The sequence below is a fragment of the Dendroctonus ponderosae genome, unplaced genomic scaffold (genome assembly GCF_020466585.1).
Source record: "Dendroctonus ponderosae isolate FM_Combo_2020 unplaced genomic scaffold, Dpon_F_20191213v2 Dpon_F_20191213_1, whole genome shotgun sequence".
Classification (NCBI taxonomy): Eukaryota; Metazoa; Arthropoda; class Insecta; order Coleoptera; family Curculionidae; genus Dendroctonus; species Dendroctonus ponderosae.
Window position 1 is genome coordinate 22,010,949 of NW_026017110.1, and position 17,377 is coordinate 22,028,325.

Sequence of the window (17,377 nt, forward strand, 5' to 3'; positions counted from 1 at the left end):
CATATCTACGCGTAGATCATGATGTTCTGTTAGAATCGCTGAAAACTGTTTTCCAAAATTCGCAGTGGGTAGTGTACAGCATCGATTTCTGTGGAACCCAGTAGCTGTCAAAACTTTCACATTTTTACGAATAACTCGGAAATCGTAAATTTTTCAGGTAAAACGTTTGACACAAACTTAACTTAAATTTTGACGACAAATCTGAAAATGAATGAAAAAAGGGGCGGTTCCATTTAAAAAACCAAAGTTGGTAACTACCACACGTTTATGATACACCCCGTATATTGGAAAGTAATTTTAAAATGTGGACCTTTTAAACATGAAAAACTTTCGTAGGACGTATTTTCTTGTAAAGTTCATATTTACTGAGATATCGCACTTTGACGCACTAATGAGCAACCCTGTATATGAACATTCATTCAACTAATGGCTAGAATTAATAATTGGACTAATGCTAATTTTTCCAGATGTGGTGGTCGAATGGTATCTCGATTATGCAAATATATTGAAGTCGCCCACTTCCAACATGGATACCTAGTTGATTTTTTCTGAATGTTTTCTGTCGATGCGAGATAAGCATTCGATCAATAGTGGGTCGGCAACACAGTGAACATAATTCAATTGAAACTAGTAAAATATGATCCCAATTATCGTTATTTAGGTTCCCCAAATAGAATCGAATTAATTCTGCAATGTTTTCTATCTATTTCGGGCTAATTGCACAACCATTAGTCTTGTCATACTTTGGAAACAAACCAAAATTAAAGTAAAGCAGCAATTTATTACGGATACAGTCCACACAGCACGCAAAGTGACAGGCTTGTGACAAGTGTATTTTATTAAATTCGTTGACAAGATAATGCATCTGCAGTTTTCTCATGTAATGCATCAAAAAGCAACGGGCATGATACGAAAAACGACCGTATATCATCTTTTAATGTGGTTGGTATATACGTAACATAAAATAAAAGAGCAAACAATAGGGATGTCCTTCATATATTACATTTTCTGCTAATGCTGCTGGTGCTACCGCTGTTAGCTTTGCCCGCAAAAGCACAGCACATATAAAAGGGCTCGTATAACACAAAAATGCCGTTGCCGCAAAACGCTGAAATTGATAAATTAGTGCAACCACTTTCACTGGTCGTCTGCTTTGAACAATCGCAGATTGTTTGGATACTAATAAATCCATAAAAAAATGGGCTACTTTGCATAGTACCTCCAACTTATACTGCTTTTGTATGGTTTGTAATTCTATTGCTCCAATTGGTTTCCTTCCGTTCCAAACTAAATTATGAGCATATGAAATTTAGCCGCTCTGAGATTCCCGGGACAAATTTTAAAATAATTGCAAATTTCTGAGCTTTCAACTTGTTTTCAGCAGTTGGTAATAACACATTTTTATCGCAAAAGCTCCCGTTACTTTCGCAGTAATTCGAGGTTGTTGATAGACAACAAAGAAGAAAAAAATGCAATTCTATTTCCCTAAGTAATCGAGTATCGGCCTTCTTTCTTGAAATGCGGAAAAACCTTCATGTCGAAACTCATTGAATTTGTTGTTGTAGGTATATTCCAATTGATAAATTATATTTAATGATAGAGAATACCTCGTGTTACTAGTTAATAATTCATTAAGTATTTTTGAATGAAGATAAATTCATGTTGAAAACTATGATATGATATTGACCACTTTTTGGTGTGAAACATACCAGAAATGTGTTACAATCTTAGGGACTAAAAGACATTTTCAAAAATATACACGCTGATGAAACTATGAACATGCTTCTGAACGGTCTGGAGACGACTCCTGAATAATACGAGTGCACCAAAAATTCTTGATGAAACGATGGCAAGCCCTGGTTATGATTAATAATTTTTGTTAGTGTTGTTTTTCTAAGTCTGACCTTTTTCTGATAAGTTGTCTTTCTAAGTCTGACCAAATGCCGCATTTGTTGTGCATTAAAATGTCTACCGACCCCCAGAGCCTGCATCTGTATTATTAGGTAAAATGCAGTGGACATTCTAGTGTTGAAAACAGAGAAAAATCTGAAGGGTTACAAAGAATTACATTTAAATTATATTCTTTTCATTGCTCAGAAATGCATTAAGAATATTGATGATCTAATGTGCCTGATCCATCAGAAGCTTCATCTTGAACAATTTAACGAACAAGGCGAAAATTCACAATGATACCACCGATGAAAATGTACTGGACTTTAAGGATATTAGACATCTATTTTTGAGCAACTTATTTTTATATTTTTCATAGTAAGCAACTTCCAGAAAAAGATAATTATTGGATATCCTGAAAGACTTTCGTAGGATTGAAAATGTCCCAAAGTTAATTTGAATTCTTTATTCTAGAATAAACGAACTGGCGAGAAATTATAAACAGTTGTCATCAGAGGTCCTTAATAAAATGATTGAATATGCTATTTTATAGGAGATTTGTTATTGCAGGATATTAAAAATAGTATTGAAGGATATTAGATAATTTAACACCAGTTGTTCAGAGTTTATCAGAAGGAACAGCATCTGCAATAAATGTTGTTAAAACTGGCAACACCATGTTGCTTTATGGACAATAATCTAAAGAAAAGAAGTTTTAGATTTACTGGGAAATTATCTAAGTTGAAGCGCGTTTTAACAAATAACTTAAAAAACGGAACTTGTAAAGTAATCTGTCAAATCTGAGATCTGAATTTAAACTATGTCAAATTTCTTCTCTTGTTAGAGGAATTTTCAAACTTTTCGTCGCATAATTTAGTAACTAACTAACGTGAACATGTTCCTCCAGGAACTAATGGAAAATTCTTAATGTCCAAATGGTCATTCAAACTCCTCAACTTATGATTCATATAGATCTAGGAACAGTTAAAGATTACCACCACAATAATGCATTGTTATTAATTTTGGGTTTGTTTAGGAAGTCAAAGCACAAGCGAAATTATTTTCTTGACGTTTTTTGCTTATTTTTCAGCATTTATGCTTTTATCATCTGGCATGCGAAAAACACATATTTAAAATTATTATAATTCTGTGGTTTTTTGATATTTTGACAGGCATTGCAAATATTCACTACACATTTAGAAATATTGCTCTTGCAGTAAAAGAAAAGTCAGGTTTTTTTGCCTTGTTTAAGGCCAAGATCACAGCACATCTTGGTGTAATTTTCAAACATGGTTTAAAGGTTATGTAGGAGTATTTAAATCGGGGATGATCGCTAATAATTTTCAGCTTGTTCGTGACATTTGCCAAATGTTGATTTGAGGCATCGCCCCATTAGAAAATGTTATTTTGAGTTAATTTCTAATAAACAGCCGGCTCAAATTGATCGCCGAATGTAGATTATTAACCCCTAAACTATTCACTCGGCCAATTCTTAACCTAAACATTAGTAAACATAGTCTGACTAAGTAAACATAATCTTAGGTCATCTAACTGTTCAAACGTTATTGCAAAATATTTCCAAGTACTTAGTTGGTTTCCTCTGATCTAGTGATCGAAGTTTGATTAATAATTATTAAAATTAATTAAAAATTCATTTATTTCTAATACATTTTTTTCGCATATAATTAGTAAAAGTGCACAATATATCAATCAGCAAAACCACAGTAGGAATTTGAACCATTTGCTTTTGGTCGGAAATTGGAGTATTTTCGTGTTAGCGAAACCGTCGCTATCGATCAAACTCAGACAGTAAATTTAACGTGAGGCAAAGGGAAACAAAGCAAATCCAATTTGAAATAATAACTTTACAAAGGTAAAATTAAGATAATGAGATTATATTTTCGGTTGTGAGGCCGAATGTTCGCATGATGCGACCTTAGCAAGACGATGATACCCAACATTAGCATTTTCAGTGGCGTACTGGCGCTTTCAACAAGTTTTCTTCTTGGAGTAGCGTCTGGCGGATCGTGAGTTATCGCTTTAATAAAGACTTGTTTAGGTTGTTGGTCTGGCCTTAATATTCTTGAATATTAATAGACGCTTAAATAAACTATATTAAATAACTGGGGTTGGGATCTCCGATAGGGATCGAAGACAACTCGTACTTATATCATAATAGTACATGTAGGCATAATAGAGCTAGATTAAGGTTAATTGTTATTCGAGGGGTTGGAGTTAATAAGTTCATTTTGCCTCTGTTGGAAATAATTGTATGCTACGCTACTGCGCTTTGCGTGTCAAAGGGCAGTCTTTGCCATCAGGTGGGTTCACCCTGAGCTCTGCACGGTACAAGGGTGGAGGAGGGGTCAGAACGAGCAAGCAAAACTACGGCGGTAAAAATCTCGTAAGGAAATCACGCATGCTTTTTGACATAATATATGTATCGCTGCTTAATTGGGGCGATTTGTTATTTCGGCCCTTTGTCTACTCGCGTACGTTGACTTATTGCAACGTTTGTGTGAATAATAATGAAAAATCAAACCTTTGCAGAAGCTCTTCTAATAATCTGGAATCATTCTTAAGTTACAAGTAAATTAAATCGGAGTTTAAGCTGGAAGTTTCAGTCTCAGTTCGAATGTTTTCTTATTACTATTATTGCAACATATGTTGGCGTTGCCTCGTAAAAATAATAAATGCTAATAAATAATTACTGGTTGTTATCTCCATCTCTATTGCCATCATGAAAAAGTAAATGTTAATGCCCTAACACCACGGGTATTAAAATTATAATTCAAACATAATAGTCGCGAATTCAGCGATAAATCATTCATGGCCGATATCCATTTACCAATGAATTAATTGTTCGGATCGGTTGAACGTTACCAAACCGCAAAACAATATTTCCAGCTATGGCTCTGAAAACGAAAATTATTTTGGGGTTAGAATTAATTACTTTTTTAATTATTTATAGCGACGTATTTGATAGATATTTAAGCGCATTTCTTTGTTAATTTGGAGTGAAAGATGGAAAAATGTGAAATTGCCACTAATTGGCTATAATACAATAAGTACAATAGTTTTATTTTAACGTTAACGAGTTAGTTCTTGAATTGTGTCAAATGCTTTCACCATGCTCGGCTGTTTTTCAGTATAACTTTTCTAGGAGGGGCCAAAATTTCAGTTCCCAACATTGCCCCAAAACAATGTTCCGGAAGTATGGCTGATGGCAGCGCACCTTCTATATTATTATACAATTAACAGTTACACGCACATTGCGTGCATGAGTCTCTATCAGCTATCTTTTAAATAAATTGGAAGGCGGATTCTATCAGGACTTAAATTAAGAAATATTTTCCCTAAAACATAATTATAAGTTAATAAGCTACGAGCACAAATACTTCTTAGAAACTTGCTTGTGGGACGTATATCTATACAGGGGGTCTCAAAACTCTCAAAGAATGAAACCCGGAACAAGAGATGATTCAAAACACTTCTGATTTTGGTGTATAACGCATGATGTGTCAAGGTGTTATTGTAAATTGAACTTGTCCGGAACCTTCTTTTACATTCTACAATTTTAGTATAGCTATTTGCTTTGATATATTCAGTTTATAATTTATTTATACCAACTCACGCACTCTCAGGTACATTTTCCGTTAATATAATTTTGAAGCAAAACGGTAAATTTAATTAAAGTAATTAATTAAAAGCATTCTTTGCGTTAGAAGGAATTAGCATATACTTTGTGATTGTAGGGTAAAAAGGTTCCGCGACAACGAAAAAACGTTGTGTTTTTAGATTCAAATTCAGGAATATTAATGATCAAATATTTTCTAGTGTCTTCTATATATAGAGGTTTAATGTTCTCGCTAATTCCAAGTGTAAGACGACTGAAAATAGTAAATACATATATTTTTACTCAATGGGGTACCTAAACCGTATGATGTATTTTCCAGAAATATTTTAATGTTATTTACTGATCAAGATCTTCGACTTCTTGCTTTCAAATCCATCAGACTTTCTTGACAGTCGTTTTCTGATTGGAAGTGAGCTGACAATACTTTCTTCGAAAATGATCTAATAATATAATTTTCCAATCTCCAATCCATGTACTTCTAATAAGCATCTTTATACCGTTTTGTAGGTATGTAGTAGGTTTGTAGTGGCTTCTGTTTTTATATAACATTTGAGGGTGTTTCAACTTTCAATTCACTGTCGTTTATCATTTTCTAAACAGATATATTTATTATTATTTCTAAATATATTTATTAACAGTCGAAGTTCAATTTCGTTTATTTTATTTATTTTACAATTGTGGTACAATTACAACTTGATTACAGGAACCTTACTTTTACAATTACAATGATTTTGTATTACAGTCTTGAGACAAAAACGACTTTAAAATAGAAAATGTTCAGGATTTTTCACAATGATCATGTACCTTAGCCAACAGCACAGTAAACAGCTGCTTGAAACTAAGAAAGGGGGTCTGAAGAGTCTGAAGTCTAAACAAGTTAACAAAACGCTTAAGAAAAGGGAAGTAAGCAAATTTCTTAGAAATGAAAGTTATACAACTCTCTCTTCTTCTGGTCAAAAGACCTACCGCAGAACGCCTTATTCTGTCGATAAACGAGGCCCTTGTTGGTCCCTAGTTGAGCAACTTATGCCTGAACCATTATGCGTTTTTCCTTATTCTTGATGTATAAAATCAGCACTAACTAGATTTTGTTGATTTGGTTTCATGTGCAAATATAATATGCAGCAAAAAATAGTTGGAAATTGAACTCTTGATTCGTGAAGAGAAAACATCAATTAGCTCTTGTTAAAGTAATTAAGCATGTTCCTGGATGAATTTAGTAAAAATATTTTTTACAGCTCTCGCTATTTCTTACGACCCTAGGGAAAATTGATCTTCAGGGTCCTAAGTATTTTATCGCGATGTTGCCGTGATTCTTCGCACGTGGTGTTCATTCTACTACTCGACGCAACAACATGGTAAAACTGACCTTTTGTTTTTAAGCGTTTCTTAGTCAGCAAATATGCAAAATTTGAATAAATCTTTAGGTGCTAAAAAGGTACTAAACCAAAACTTTAATGTCAGTTGAACCAATTTGCTGTATTAATATTAACAGCAATTTGGGATACGTACAATTATTCTCAATGCATTTATAAAATTTTAGCTTTTGAATTCACAGTCGGAATTTGCTGTAGCATCATAGCAAAGCATACACTTTGATCATTTTAATCGGCGTATTTTAAATATTAAACCTTTTCCTAATGATTTAAAATGTGTGAATATTCAAACAAACCGCCTACCACTAATCTTGTAGAGTCATATATTTAAAATTTGAACAGTAGCTTTCGTTGATTTTAATTACAAAACCAATTTCCTTTTGACACTAAGTCCCCATCAGTTGAATCGTAGAGCTCGCCGACAACTAAAAATGAAGACATTAAAAGCTCATCAACTTCTAGTCTTTGAATAATACAGGGTCCAGTAATTTAATAGTTTAGAGGCCTGATGGCTGCAACAGTTGGCCGAAAGTTGTTCTGATAGGCCCGCTTAAGAACCATCATTTATCAACGACATATCAGATCTATCCGTCATTCAGACAGCTGCTGGTAAGGGTGTAACCTACCAACAGCTTTTTTGGTTTATGAAGACGTTTTGTTAATCACCTTAAAAATGGTGTTTTTGACGACCGGATAAAGTTTTTTAAGCGATTCAGCTGGTCTAGCAAAGCTCAGGTTTTTCGTTAGGTATTGGTTTAACTTTCATGAATATGATAAAGGTATACTCGGAACAATGTTTCCGAATTCTTTTTTTGATTGCATAATATGCTAAAAATACGCTTCCAGGTAGTGAATGATCAATGCCTGCTAGAAATGACAATTGAAAAAGCGTGTCAAACTGAACGAAATGGTAAGAAATATCACCTTGGCCCAAATAAAGGAATTTAGCATTTTCCTATGTAACTCAGGTAAAACTGCAAGAGAACAAAAAGTTTGGCTTCACATATAGATATCCAAGTTGTCTCACCTTTAGAAAGTTTGCGCAATCTTGGGTGATTCCTATTCTTTTAATTTTACCGGAATTTGGGTCAAGCTGGATTCATGTTTCATTCATTCATGGCATTTAGGAACCGTATACCTTTGGATTATGCTCAGGTAATAAATCTTTTTGTGCTGCTATCAGTCTTTGGTTAAAGGCGATTGTTCGTTTCAGTTGGACTCCTGACCAAAAGCCGCTTTGATAATAGTCAATAGCACAGTTTATCCGATTTTACGCAAGCAATTGTCATCTAAATTTCTCCCGCAGAGTGTTTCATTTGCAAGTCTGCGGCAACTACTTTTCCTAGATTACCTACTCCTCAAGTTGTGTTGTTTTAGAACATATATTGGCTAAAAGTCAGTCCGATTAATTAAATTTCATAATTATCGCGCATCTCGGATCGCCGACTAATTACATGTTATTTTTTCCTGGGCAAATACATCGCAAACACGCCACTTTAATTTCGTGCTTGAGTGCCAATAAATAAAATTATGGTTAAATTACATAATTTCTTCTGGTTGAAAGTGTTCTATAGAATACTGTTATGCGCTAATTAAATAATATGGCCAAACGTTTTCCCACTTCCTTATCGGATAAATACATTTTTCTTCGGGTTGTTCAGCAGACTCTATCACAACAACAATTATCTCTGAAAAAAATTGCATTCGAACGTGTTATCTTGTATTTCAAGTTAGCGTATAATTTATCTATTTGTTTCAATCTTCATCGCATTCTTTCTTCAGAAGCCAACTAACCGTTTCTAAAAATAAGGCCACACTTCAAACATAATACACCAAGATCACAGACATTTTTAGGATGCCTAATTAAGATGTGACTGATGGTACCGGTCCTAAATCACACGACTTAAACTTTTCACGCAGACAGTTAACAGAAATTCGAAAATAATTTTATAAATTTTCTTGTAAGATGCTTAACATTTGTAAGCCCTGATGGATTTAGAACCAACTTAAGTTCAGTCTGCTCATTTATTACGAAATTTGAATTTCATTGACTTTTAATTACCGAGATAGCAGATTATATTTTGAATTTTTATTTTTTATTTAATATTTATTTATATTTACCGGTATTTATTTATACCGACATATTTAATTTAAACTGAAATCAATGGAGAATTAGCGGAATATGCACACAATGCATAATGTTAACATAACGTAAAACATAACCTACTTGGAAGTTGAAACAGGCTATACTGTACCAGAGATGCAAGTATAAGTTATTTAATTGTTTAATTAATTTTTATAAAAGTGACGTCGATTATATTAAATTGCCTTTTGATACACTTGCTTGGTCCTTTCAGTATAAAGATGAATTCTAATTTTCCTTCTGCTTTGGGTTCTTTTCAATTCGAATTCTATTTCTATAATTACGTTTTTAGAGAATTTTTCAGTTTTATTTTTATGTCAACATTTTATCAAATTTGTCACCAAATAAAGACATAGGTACATGTGTAGCGTATTAATAACAATCCTATTTATTCCTCTGCTTATTTGGACTACTTTTTTATTTCAAAATATAGGGTTAATCCGAAGTCCTATGCATTTCTGTAGGTCAGATATTTAACAGATGCGTAGTGTAAAGTTGAAAACTATTTAACTTTTAACCTCATTTTCACGGTTTACTTTTTGTGGTTAAAGCATTTGTGGTTATTGCAAGTTTTAGTAGTGGAACGGCAAATCCCAAATCACTGACAAACACATTCTTTTGTGGTTATGATTACGGATGAGACAAAACAAAAAAAATAAGACAGGAAGGAAGAACATTTGAAGTTGAAGAAATTATTTATTGGGAACTTGGAAATCCATTGAAACTATTATTGAAATTATTATACCTGTGTCTAGATAATAATGCCGAAACATCGACAAAGACAAGCGAACAGTGGACTGCAGCTAAATATGTGGAAATTGGTTACCTTTAGTTTGGGAGTAACAATTTTTATTTTTTTTAAATTGAATTCGTGGGGAATTTTATGAAACTTTCAGTAAGTTTAGAGCCACGTGCCCTCCCAGAATAGTGATAATTTCAAAACGCGATTTGCTTTAATTCGGAAGCGGCGGATTTTTAAACGAAAGCGCGCAGTTGAATAAGGTTTGAGTCTCATAGTTAATATTTATTTTGAGTCTCATATTTACCAAGCTAACAAAAATCAGTATTTTGTGTAATTTTTATCAAACTTCCAGCATGTTGAAAATGATGTAGGTGTTTTCTGGAGAATTTTTAAAGAATTTACCGCAGTTGACTAAAACACCCGTTTTAAGACCGATATGTACTATAATAATCTGGCACAAATTCAAATTCCTGTCAATTTTTTAAAAACTTTCAGTATTTTTAGAGCTTAGTGCAAAATAGTCAATTTTGGCTTGATTAAAATTTTTAGTAGGTGGGATAGAAATTGGAATGTGTACACCTGTTAGAATTATCCAAGTAACAAATTCCTTGAAACTGAGCTGGACCTGAACTATTTTTGCTAAATTGCATCAAATATTTTTATCCCATGAAATTTAAGCATTCATGTGTATAAATTTGCTTTTAAATGCGCCAAAGGAGTAATTTTTCTGTACACTCAAGTGTTGGGATTGAGCATATTTAATTTCGTTGGAAATTCATTCTCTCCTGAATCAGTGATAGTAAACCCAAGTCAATATACTGTATATTTATTTCTTATTAAACAGCGAGTAAATAAACAGATCCATCGGTCCATCCACACTCTATTTCGGGTAGCGCACAGACATGTTTAAATAATCATGTGTCGAAATCTTGAATGAAATTATTAGCAATATGGTTTTGATATTATGATGTGTAAATAGTGTCACTATTATTTATGATACGCCAGTGGGAATTCTCAATTCGATTGAATTTATGGGTTTTATAGCACTATGAAGCGATAGAGGTATTTTTCATATTCATTAGTTCTTCTGGTGGGATGCAGCGATTGAATATCGAATTTGTAAAGGCCTTTTTGGGGTTTATTAGAAAATCTTAATGGGTTTTCAGTTACAACCCACACCCGTGATTTTCGAATAACAATACATTTTCAAACTTACTTCAACTCGGAAAACAGTCAAATATTGGGATAATTGATTGAACCTTAGCTGCACTTCACCTGATGCTTAATTGAAGGGTCTTTAAATAAGTAGAACTGGACTTTGATTGATATGGTTTCTACATACAACGACTAGTTTGGAAGCAATGGTTATAACATTTAAATATTGGACGCGGATTTTTTAAAGACAGTCTGTATAAAATGTCCATACCGAGCTATTTTCATTTTTCCATTTCCTCGAATTTCTAACTGCTTGTTTGTGAGCCATTATACACTAGTTTTACTCTTTAATGCGGTTTTTTAATAAAAATGAAGGAACAGAGGATAAGTATCTCATTAAGGTTTAGCCTTAGCCTATTAAACTGTCTATGCATGGAACATTGCTTAATAACTGGAAGCGTTCTGCTTATGACGTAATTTTTCAAATAGTCTTCAAGGCAATTAACCATGCTATTGAATGAGGATTTTTTTTTAATCTTATTTTATTCTCTATTTGTATTTCGCACTGTTTGACTAAGCATGTACTCAAGGGACGAAAAACGAAATGCAGAAGATAGCTCGCCTCAATATGTAGAAATTACCAAGAAAGCACGGAAAGAGATTCGTAAAGGCATTACGATTAGGTCCTACGAAACAGAACAAATTAAAGGCACATTTGAGAAAAATATTAATATGAAATTGTCATCCGATAAAGGGATTGTTAATGATAGAAAGAGCTTAATTCAAGCTGTCAAGAACTTCTATGTAAAACTTTATACCTACATCATGTGTTGCGGATCCACCAAGAAGTTACCACGACTTCAAGTTAAAAATCAACCTAGACCTTAAGACTGACAAAGTTCCGCTTGGTATGGGAGTTCGCCAATGAGACCGCATAGATATCGCAAAAACTCTTCACTGATGCTTTAGAAGACTCTTTCAAAAAAGTAAATTGGGAAAATTAGGGAAATTAAAATCGACGGTTGCAACCTAAATCACCTGCGATTCGCTGACGTTAGAGTCCACATAAATATCTACACACGTACCTGAACTAGATGAATGACCCAACCAATCAAGTAGATCTTAAAATGTGTAATACCCTAAATAAATTTAGTAGGTAGGTAGATAAAAAATTAATTTAAAGATGCCATCAAAATCCTCAATTTTCATTAAACCACACAGATACAGAGAATGTCGATCATTATAGATTGGAGAATAAATTAACCGACAGCAATTTTTGGAAGCATTGGATTGTCATGGTACCCTTTTGTAGGCTAGAATCCTCACTAATTTGTCCCAAAACAAAGGTGTACGAGTCTTGTGTACTACCGGGGCCACCTATCGCTTGCAAACCATTAAAAAAAACCTTAAGAGGAACATCACAAGAGCAGAGTAGAGAAGGCCATTGGGAGTTAGTCTAAGACAGAGCATTAGAAACGAAGAATCAAGGGAAAGGAAGATATTACATTGGAGACCAAGGGAAACAAAAACAAAAATAATGCGGAAAGGTCTTGGTGTCAACTTGCCGAAGGTAGATTTGCATCAAAAGCAGGAGAGAAAGAGAGGCTCAAGGGGTATAGAGATTGTCTTAGAACTGTGATGCTGAAGCCATCAGCCATGATTACCAGCTTCACCTATTAAAAGGACGTTCAAATTAGGCTCGCCATAAAATATCGTTATTACTCTTATTAAGCGACACTTCGGTGGTGTTAAGGCATGCCATTTATCATTAGATCAACGGAGGAATATTTGGGGAGCATTTATTTAGGGCAACAATATTGATAATTCTAATGTTTCTATTTGCTGCAAAATCAGAATTAAGTAGCCAATTAATTGCACTAAAACCGGCATTATTCAGCTGCTCCTAACGGAAATAGAAACATAGTTAGATTGAATTTTGCTGATCTTAGTAGCCAGTCGACATTAAAACGGCATACATAACAGATAAAATCGATAATCATACACCTGTACTGCTTCCAAAATTACTTCATATTTTGACAAAATACTAACAAACTGTCCACTAAATTTAATTACTGAAACATACCTTCCACGCTTCATTTACTTTCGTCGTCCTCCGTTCAATTATAAATTGAGCATCTTTAATATTCTAATTCCCAGCTCTTTAATCTGTAAGAAGCCATTGCGCTTGACACGAGCCATGATGATGAATAGCAGCCATGATTGTTTTGAATTTTTCCCTTTATTGGAATGGGGTAAACCCCACCCCTCTCTCCACCCTACAGTCAATCATTCAGACTTTCAGCCTGCCCTAAGCCCCCCACTGTTCCTTACAAACGTAGTTTTTGCATTGTAGCGCTTGACCCATACAATTACCCCGTTGTTCAAGTTTTGCTCATTCCCCCAATGAAAGTACCTTTAATTCCATCCTGGGGTGCCTGACAAGCATCTGCGAAAAGAAACAATTGAAAAGTGGAGATTCAAGTCGAATTTTCTGATCACTTTCAATGCAAATCGCAATGCGAAAACTACCGGGAAATGAATTTAAACTACCGATTCTGCCATCTGGGGGTGATGAACGGCAGTTTTGACCTCGAAAAGAATTTACGATTGTCCTGCACGTGGTTTTCGGGTGTCACGTGGTCATGGTTAATAGTTTAGAGTCTGCTTGATAGATGGTAGTTGAATCGAGCGCATATTTGGACCTGTAAAATGCTGCTTCATAGAATAGAATAGATCATCAAATTTAACTAGGATTTTGTGGGCACTTATTTATTTCACTTGACCTAGGGAATCAATGATACTCTTTTTCACTTCAAAACTTTTGAATATCTGTCACTAACAATTTATTTCTTTTTGCAGGTAAGCTGACTTAGCTGACTGAAGCATCACTAGTAGAGTACCTATACATGAAAACAATAGTTTACTGGACAATGGTAAGTTCTTAATGCTGAACTGAATCTATTGTTGGTGGTTATTCTGCTAGCAAAGGAACGAACACACCTGGTCTGGGCACCCATATGAAACATACGAAAATACCTCTATGCTTTATAAATATTAATATCGCATTATTATTAGTCAACTGGTAAAACGGCTAAGAATTCATTTGAAAAATAAAAAAACTTGTTCACTGTTTAGAATTTTAATAAAATATTCTTTGAAGGCATCCTTTGGGGCCAGACAACCTGTCGGCATGTTACTTGAATTATTACGCTTCGTGAATACTTATCCTGTTTAGCGATTTTACTGGCAAGATTTCTACGTTGCAATTGGTTTTCACACAGAAATCGTGATTTTAAATAGGGAAATGACTGTTAAGCTCGAAGGCACGGGAATTAGACATCCAGCTCTAAGGAACTACGTTGCAGGCCATAAACGTTCACCGATGTGGCGAAAGGTCTGGAATCCGAATGGACCTAAATCAGAAAACAATCTGTGCAGGAGTCCGGTAGCGGAAGTCAGATAAATCCGGGCATTTCTCTGCACTTTCCCAGTACTTCCGTTCAACCGATTACAATTCGGCTTCAACACAACTACACAAGAGTGTCGACGGCTGATAAATTTATTACTTCAAACTGAAAGCGTGCCGAACTATTTGTCTTTGCCAATTCCTTATCAGTATTTAATTGGTGAAGAATACGAAAACATTACGCAATTCATGACTGCATTCATAATAAGATGAGGAATGGTCTGCTTATGCCTTGAGTCCGGAATGGATTATCTAGTTTATACATGCATGAACTTAGTGGCGCCAATAAGATCTGGTAAATTAAGTTTGCACATGTAAATTTGAATCTTTGCATACGAAGACCTCAAAGTCTACAGCCTTCTGAATTGAGTGGCATAAATAGTACAAATTATCCAATACAATGTTGCAACCTTATCGTTTCCAACTGAAAAATTGCATGTGTTCACAACTATGTCGTTCTTTTTCTATTACTTGTCCACCGAGCAAGACGGACATTTCATTTTATTAACGTATGTCTTTTATTGTCACAAATTGTCCGTGCTTTTAGAATATAGAGTAGTGCAGCATCCAAATGCAGCCCACTACTATTCGGTGGTTTAAACAACGGTTTTTTCGTTAGTGACGTACTTTTTCCTGTTTCGTCAATTTTTTTCTTTACTAATACTGTAGCCACTATTTTGCACAATTTACCAAGTTTGGCTGGAATTTAGCACCCTATTGCACCTCGAAATCAAAATGAAACTTGCGTGCGAATTTTGTTGTTTTCTTTCATGCATGTGTAAACTTGCCAGAAAAGCTTACTTTCGGTTGAGTCACGCAGATAGACTTTAAACAAACTGGTACCGATAATTTTGCTCTAAATATAAACTTGTTCTCCCTGAACTAGTGTAGTCTAAATTCGGATCTTCTTCTTAGCGTGCCTTATCCGTCGCGGACGTTGGCTATCAACATGGCAATTTCAATCTTATTGACGGCATTTCTATATAGCTGTATAAATGCAAGTCCAAACCACTGGCGTAGATTTTGCAGCCATGAGTGTCTTCTCCCTCCTGGTCCTCTTTTACTGTTGATCCTTCCTTGAGCTATTAACTGGAGTAGACGATATTTTTGATGTCTCATTATGTGTCCGAGGTATTCCAGTTKCCTCTTTTTAACTGTGAGTGTAATTTCTCTCTYTTTCCCAATTCGCTGCAGCACCTCTTTATTAGTTATGTGGTCAGTACSAGATTCTGAGGATACGGCGGTATATCCACATTTCAAAGGCGTTTAATTTTTTCATTAWGGCTTCCGTCGTTGTCCATGCTTCTGCTCCGTAGAGCAGAATTGGGAACACATAGCACTTTGCCAACCTTATTTTTAGAGGCAGGGATARATCCTTGCTTGTGAATAYACCYTTCATGTTGTTGAACGATGYTCGARCTSTTTCAATCCTTGATCRGATTTCRGTGGCCTGGTCCCATCTTGCATTGATCAGCCTACCAAGGTACTTGTATGACTCCACACGTTCGATCGTCTGGTCGTTTAGTGTAATGCGCTCTTTGTGTGTCTSATCTTTGCTCACCAACATCCACTTTGTTTTTGATATATTTAGGCTAAGACCGTGGTCTGCACTCACTTTCTGTATTCTTTCCATGACGCGCTGCAATTCGCCTATGTTGTTGGCTAGTATGACTGTGTCATCAGCATATCGCACATTGTTAATCCACTCTCCGTTTTTCTGTATACCCTCTGTTGCCTCATCCAACGCTTTTCCAAATACGTTTTCCGAGTATATATTGAAGAGGAGCGGAGACAGGATGCAGCCCTGTCTCACTCTTTTTTTATTTCTATGTTGTCAGAATACCGGTTGTTCAGCTTTATCTTAGCGGTTTGTCCCCAATACATGTTTGCTATTATGCGGATATCTCTATTATCGATGCCCGTATTTTCGATGATCTTTATTAATAGCTCATGGTCTACGTTGTCAACCGCTTTCGCAAAGTTGATAAAGCAAATATATACTTTTTTGTTGACATCTCTACATCGTGGGATAAGAACTTTTAGATTAAAGATAGCTTCACTTGTCCCAAGGGCATTCCGAAATCCACATTGGGATTCACTGATGTTTTCTTCACATTTATTGTATATTCTGTTGTGGATTATTTTCGTGAAGACTTTTGTAATATGATTGATGAGGCTGATGCGTCGGTGTTGATCACAGCTTTTGGTGGTTTGCACTGCGATGAAGGTTGATTCAAGTAATTCTTTGGATATTTCGCCTCTATTATAGAAATAATTAAATAGACTCGTGAGGATATCGAGAAATTGATTATCAGTTTCACACATAAGTTTTAGTATTTCTACTTGAATGCTATCAGGTCCAGGAGCTTTGTCGTTCTTGAGAGATAGAACAGCTTTTTCTTCAGTTCTTGAGAGATTTTATAATTGGGGGTCCCGAATCTATCTCATTCATATTGTGTTCTTTAGATCGTTCCGAAGCAAAGAGGAGTTCGACATATGATTTCCATACCTCTAGACATTTTGATGGTTCCGAAATAATATTATCGTTAGTGTCCAGTATGAACGCATTTCTGTTGTTTATTTTCTTTGTTGTCATTTTCCTTATTTCCTTATGCATATTGCGGTAGTCGTACTTCACTTCATATTGTTCTATCTTGTCAGATTTTTCAGAGAACCATTTTTCCTTTGCCTCTCTAATGTTTTTCTGAATTCACGGTACTTTGTATTGTTTTTACCTTTGTGTATTCGGAAATTCGGATAGGGAAGCAAAATCGCCGCTAACGGTTTCACCAGTTCTGGAGCCGCATTCCACGTTTCCGCTGTTTATCTGAAATTGTGAGTTTTGATCCACTAAGGTCTTTTTATGTCAGACTTTATTAAAACTGAGTTTCTCTCAACTTTTACAATTTATTACTAAATTCTACGGATGAACGGTATATAAAGTCTTTATGCTCTCGAGCAGATCCCA

General features: G+C 34.9%; 1 protein-coding gene and 1 long non-coding RNA gene across 6 annotated transcripts in view; one reads left to right on the forward strand and one right to left on the reverse strand.

The window, feature by feature from the left end:
• Nucleotides 1-17,377, forward strand: part of LOC109538211 (homeotic protein antennapedia) — a 100,289-nt gene that overhangs the window by 47,718 nt on the left and 35,194 nt on the right. Inside the window, exon 1 of one of the 5 annotated variants that reach the window (XM_019905354.2) lies at nucleotides 13,707-13,876. The exons of the other annotated variants lie outside the window; for them this stretch is intronic. The gene's annotated coding sequence lies outside the window, so the exon portion shown is untranslated. Of the gene's footprint in view, nucleotides 1-13,706; nucleotides 13,877-17,377 lie in introns of those variants that run through there. 5 annotated transcript variants of the gene reach the window in all.
• On the reverse strand, nucleotides 7,204-7,527 carry LOC125502745. The gene is made up of 2 exons (XR_007280504.1): nucleotides 7,380-7,527; nucleotides 7,204-7,328 (listed from the first exon to the last, which is right to left on the reverse strand). It is a non-coding gene; the product is annotated as an uncharacterized LOC125502745 (long non-coding RNA).